Genomic DNA, 6,306 nt, shown 5'->3' on the forward strand with positions numbered 1-6,306 from the left:
CCACCTATGGTAAGAAGGTTCACCAAAGTGTAGTATTATGACTTTTTCTTGCATTTGCATGCTTAGGATAATGAAAGCAAATGATCCCAATCTTTAAATTAGTGCTATTACATTACAAGGCATGAGAATAAAGGATGGTTTCTCCCTATAAAGGAATGGAATTATCTGCATCTATGCCTCTTATGACGTGACGTTTAGCCACACCCACCGACAGGAAGTAAATTGAAAGGAAGCAAAAAGTGCATTTTTAAGGCTCATATCTCAGTGAATAAATTTTTTTAGACAATGGGAGTTGGAACACATCGTTATTATGGTCAGGCAATCATGTTAAGACCATAAAATAAATACCCTAAAAATCACTGCAGTTACACTTTAAAACAACATATGCGTAAACACCACCCCAATGATTTCAAGAAGTTTTCGGAGAAAGAGGAGGCTTTTAAGCTACCGAAAGCCGCTACTAATACATCAATGAAAAGTATTGTAACTCAACCATTACTCACTTCAATGCTAAGCCGAACCCCTTACTCAAAAATGAGTGCTAAACAAAAGAGGATAACAGAAAAGCTGGCTATTTTCATTGGCTCAGCAAATGTTGCGACAACACTCATAGAGGAGCAGGAGTTCCGTGAATTTCTACATAAAATTGATCCACATTATGTAGTTCCTGGTAGATCAGCTATAAGAACGGAACTATCAAAGGCTGTTTTAAAATTGAAACATAACATATTGAAGGAGCTTAAGAGTGCACGAAAAATTAACTTTGCTGTGACATATGGAGCAAAAAGGGAATGACCGAATCATATCTTGGAGTAACAGCCCACTTCTTCGCAAACCACCAAAGATATAAGGCAACGTTAGCTGTTAGGCATTTTGAAAGTCCTCTTACTGGAGACATAATACTTAACCTTGTCAAAATAGTGCTCAATGATTGGGATATTTTGTGTAGTCAGGTAGGAAAAATTGTGACTGATAATGGCAGTAACATGATGAAGGCTTTTAAGGAGACCATCAACTACTCTAGTGATGACGATATGACTGACACTGACAGTGACACTGAGTCTGACATACTAGTAGTAGACCCGCTAGAGTCTGAAGATGAGGGAACAAACTATAATAATCATCATAATGACCAACCAGATGTCAGTGACACTACTGAAAATGTCATTGAATTTGATGACAATGAAGAAGAGCACAATGATGCTTTTGCTACAGAAGAATATCAATGCCTCCCATGTTTTTCTCACCCATTACAGCTAATTGTGGCTAAATTTGATGATGTCAAGCCTTGCAAAGAAGCAATTTCTATTCGCAAAAAACTAGTTTCTTGTTTCGATAAATCAGTAAAGGCCACAGAAATGTTGAACAAGTTATCTGACAAAATGCTTATTGGAGACTGTCCTACCAGATGGAGCTCTACATACCTCCTTCTCAAACAGTTACTTGTTGTACGCCCTCATGTCGAAAGCGTCATGTCCAAATTAGAGTGGGATGGACCTCAAGCTCATCATTGGAAAGCAATAGAATCAATAGTGATGTTATTAGAGCCATTTGCTGAATACACAGCATTGTGTGGTGGCGACATCTATATTGTGTTGTACCAGCACTCTTTAAATTAAAGCTTCATTTAGAAACAAGGAAGTCAAAATATGGCCTAGGTAGTATAGCAAGCATTATAAAAACTAAACTTGAAAGACACTATAAGAGTTTCTTAGATCCCACAACCTCAGAATTCAAGCCAATATATGTTGTAGCCACATCATTGGATTTAAGGTACAGGGCTGCATTGCCTTCTGATCAACTGAAATATGCTAAATGTTTTCTGAAAAGCAAAATTGAGCCTCAGGTACAAACTGTACAGTCTTCAACTGATGATGATGTGACAACTACTTCAGTGACTTCAGACGAACCTCCATGTAAGTAATTTAGATTTCTCAGCCAGTTTTTGACAGAGAAGCAAGAGCAGGAAGCCCCAGACACTAATGATGATATACAGGAGTATTTTAATTCTAAGCGCCAGTTACCACAGAAAGCTGACCCATTGATTTTTTGGATTGAAAATGAACAGAGATACCCAAGATTAGCTCCTCTTGTCCAAGACATACTTGTAATACCAGCATCATCAACCCGTATTGAAAGAGTTTTCTCCAAAGCTGGTTATGCTACAAGCGGATGGAGAAATCGGCTCTCTGGACAAAACTTAGAAAGAGAAATATTGCTAAAAACAAATAAACAATACTATTGATGTCATACCTCTTAAAGTTTACCATTAAAATATAACTAAAAATATTTTGAAAAAACTGTAACAAACTAAAAGCTCTATAAAATTGTGAAACTAACTATAACTAACTAAAAGAACTTTAGGTATTTAAAAAGTAACTATTACTAACTAAATGGACATTAGATAGTTAAAAACTAACTATTACTAACTAAAAGGAATGTTTAGGGCAAATAACTAACTATAGCTAACTAAAATGAGAATAAATATTCAATAACAAACTATTACTAACTAAAAGTCTTATAGTTGTAACTAAAACAACACTAGTATATACTTACCTTTTTGAGATCATTTCTGAAAGTTTTGACATTATAGTAAATTATGGCATCAAAAACATACTCTTTTACAATGACTTATCTACATTAAAACAAAGAATGTATCAGTATGGATGCACATATGCTGTTTGCATGGAATGTGTGAAATTTTCAAAATGTCAATTAGACTGGATGCATTCAATTATGGATTTGAGACAAAGTACATTCCTATAGCTAAACATACTTGTCTCATATACATACAACTAGCAGGGGCAATTTGTATCATGTGCATTTGAGGTATACATTCCTGACCTTCAGTTGAATGTCAGTGTCTGCATTCATTTGCATAAACCCTCCAATTAGAGCATTTTAGCTAGCCATGTGTCCTTCAATCTTACCTTTATTTTCTTTTTGCCTTGTAGGACAAAGTCTCCCGGCCCATAACGTAACAGCAGAGAGATTATCAAGGGATGAAACAGGAACAATGCATAAAAAGGGATGTAGGAGAAGAAATGAAGGAAAAATGACAAACAGGGATGGTAAAAACTAGTTGTAAAGTCAGGATAATTTTAACAGCTGAATTGTTTCCTTAATTATTCATGCTTCAGACAAACTGCAGAGGGTAATGATCAAGAGACAAAAAGAGCCATTACATTAGTAGTACAAAGATGGTTACTAACTATAATATGCACATGTTGCTCCTGATTGAATAATATGCTTAGCTGTAATGTGACAATACATTTATAAATGCATCTGCAGCTATGGAACATGTAAAAATAGATAAAAGTTGATGTGGATTATAATAAAGTGCTGAGCAAAAATAGAAGTATTAAAAAGTAAAATAACTAACAAGAGATTCGTCTGGATGCCAAACCAAGGACATTGCGGGAGAAAAAGAAAGGAATTGAGGGTCCTATAACAAAAATTAATTACAACTTAAATGATAATGTCATTTTGTTAGCAGAATGTTTCAGTAATAACAACTTCAGTTACGTTCCAGCAAAATGACTATCTTAGTGATAATCGAAGTTATACTGCTACTGAAAAGTGAGAATAAAAGTGCATGATTATGCATTAGCACTTACATTGAACAATTTTAGGCAAATGAACGGTGCTAAATTGTGAAGAATCAAACCATAATGATTAACAAGAATTTTTTGTACATACTGAAATAACTGATCACCTAGCTGATACCAGAAAAAGGGAGGAAAATAAAACAATTATAGACTACAAAATGATATTTGTTGTTTGATTGTGGAAATTTTCTAAAATATTGAATGAAACATTTAAAGAGTTTGAATACACATAATTCATGTTCTGACAAACATAATGACAAAAATAGTACCATGACTAATGTTAGGCTCCTATGAAAACAAACAAAAATAAATTAATGTATGAATAGCTACGTACTGATACTTTCAACAAATTTAGGAACAACTTGATCATATGCTTGACTAATGTTCGGGTCCACCAATTCTTGCTTGAGGATTACAACAGTGATGTTGTCTGCTGGCTTTCGAGCAACTTTCCAACGTTTTATGGCCTCCTTGACACGTAACCTAGCACGATTAACTGATGTGAGAGATGAATTTAAAATAGATGACTTACTAACTTTACTCCAGATAAACTTGACAACATTTCAAGGAGTCATTACCAGCCATAACCCATCAGTTGCAACAATAAATTTCTGCTTAAGAAGCTTTAAATGATACTTTACTTGTGTACTGATAAAAACATACAATACAATTTTTTAATTCATTATTGAAGGATAAAAAAATCACAAAGTCATCTCGTTAAATAACGAAAAGGAATTTCTTGAATTTTTCCTTTTACCTGTCGCTTCCGAACAACTTTCCCATTCAAAATTTTCCTACCTGTCACACAAAGAACATATTTACACAAGAAAATACAAATACATCATAAATCAAATTGTTTAGTTAGGGTCGGCATATGGAATATTGCTAGCAAGTTTAACCTCAATATTTAGTTTACGAACTAGGATTAAAAGTATACCTCAGCGAGGCCATTCAGCATGCATTTCTATTTTTAAAATTTGTAGTCTGTGATTCAAATTCCAGGTTGTAGTTGTACTAGGTACTTCGAACATAAAACATACATGTGGATTATCTCTAACATGTAGATGTATGACATATTCTAAATGATTCACATACCTAACTTCTTCACTTTATCCGGTTTTTGGGATCTTGTAGTGAGTGATTTTGAGTAACTAAAATGGATTTTATTGGTGATTGTTCAAAATTTGGATTTGTAATTGCCACAACTGCAGCAGAATCTCCAATATTGGCCACACAAACTTGGTTTGAAAATACAATAATGACAGTTGCTGTTGTAGCAGCAGAACTGAGAAAACTGGTTGAGTTGTAGTCCAGTTGCCTATAAAAAATTAAAATTTGATGTGGCTGCATGTATGCATGTGCAACTTTTAAATTAAAGAGGCCTAACCACAATTTAACTGTGTGGTGATACATAAATTTCGCAGGAATAGTGCACTGTCCTTGCTTATGCCCTGATCAATTAAACTAATAAACATGATAAATTAGTATGTAAAAATTGGAGTCATCTCAATGCATCCTCAGGTTTAGTGTTAATAATGGCAAATATTTCGATTAAAACCTTTCATTTAAATCCAGATGCCCCATTCCGCGATAAAACTTGGGATTAGCATGTATTGCTAAAAACACATGTTCGCTCGTGTACTTAGATGCTTTGTGACCTTCATGACTGTCATAAACACCTATGATAGAATGGTATGTCCTGCCACCCGATTCACTGTTAAAAGCAGTAACAAAATCCTCCATTGACGTCTGCCCTCCTCTTTGCAAACGGGACACAAAAAATCCACTATTTTTATTCTTTCAACAGCGCAGCATGGTCTCAAAATATTATGCAGAGGAGGTTGTTGCTCATACGTCATGTGATGGTTCTTTCCCGTTTCACTTTAGCAGCAATTATCTCACTAATAATACCTGCATTTGACTCAAAAACATAAGAGTATCCAGGTAAAATATTAATAAACATAATACCTGCTGCACAATGAGCTACCGGTATACCCATACAGAAAAATCTAGGTTGTGACAAGGTTGCTCCCTGTTGTAAAACAGCAAGCATGTTACAAGGTTGTTACAAGCCATCACTTGGCTTGAAATAACAGTGGAATTGACATGTTTTCAATTATGTGGCAAAGTTGTGACAACACTTGTAACAAGGTTGTAACCACCTGGTTATGAATATACTTATCCAACGCAATGAATATAATTAACTGATGATAATTTTACTCTTGGTAATAACAAGAGGTTAACTCTTGGTAATAAAAATAGAGTATACAGTATGGATAAATGAGTGGGTCAGAAATATTCAATTATTGATAGTAATAGCATCTTTCTTTTTCATCTTGCGTCTTGCCGTAGAACACTCGTCATTGATTGCCTCTACTAATACAGACTTTGCAACAGAATATTTGGACTCTACAAACTCTACAAGGAAAGGATAGGTAAAAATAGAATATTCATAACAATAGTGAACTCACTTATACAAGCTGCAACTACATCTTCATCTAAAGCTTGATTCAATCTGCTGCCACAACAGCTTGAGGTAGCTAATACTGATTGAGTGAAAAATATTGATATTAAATTTCTCATCAGTTTGGTAGGAGATAATCCACTTGAGCTGATGGCTTCATCTAACTGCCTTTGTGCCAACAATATACCATAACCTAGAACAAGCTCAATCATAGTTGGCTGTACAGCAGAAAAG

Source organism: Amphimedon queenslandica, unplaced genomic scaffold, assembly GCF_000090795.2.
Source record: "Amphimedon queenslandica unplaced genomic scaffold, v1.1 AMPQUscaffold_13502, whole genome shotgun sequence".
NCBI lineage: Eukaryota > Metazoa > Porifera > Demospongiae > Haplosclerida > Niphatidae > Amphimedon > Amphimedon queenslandica.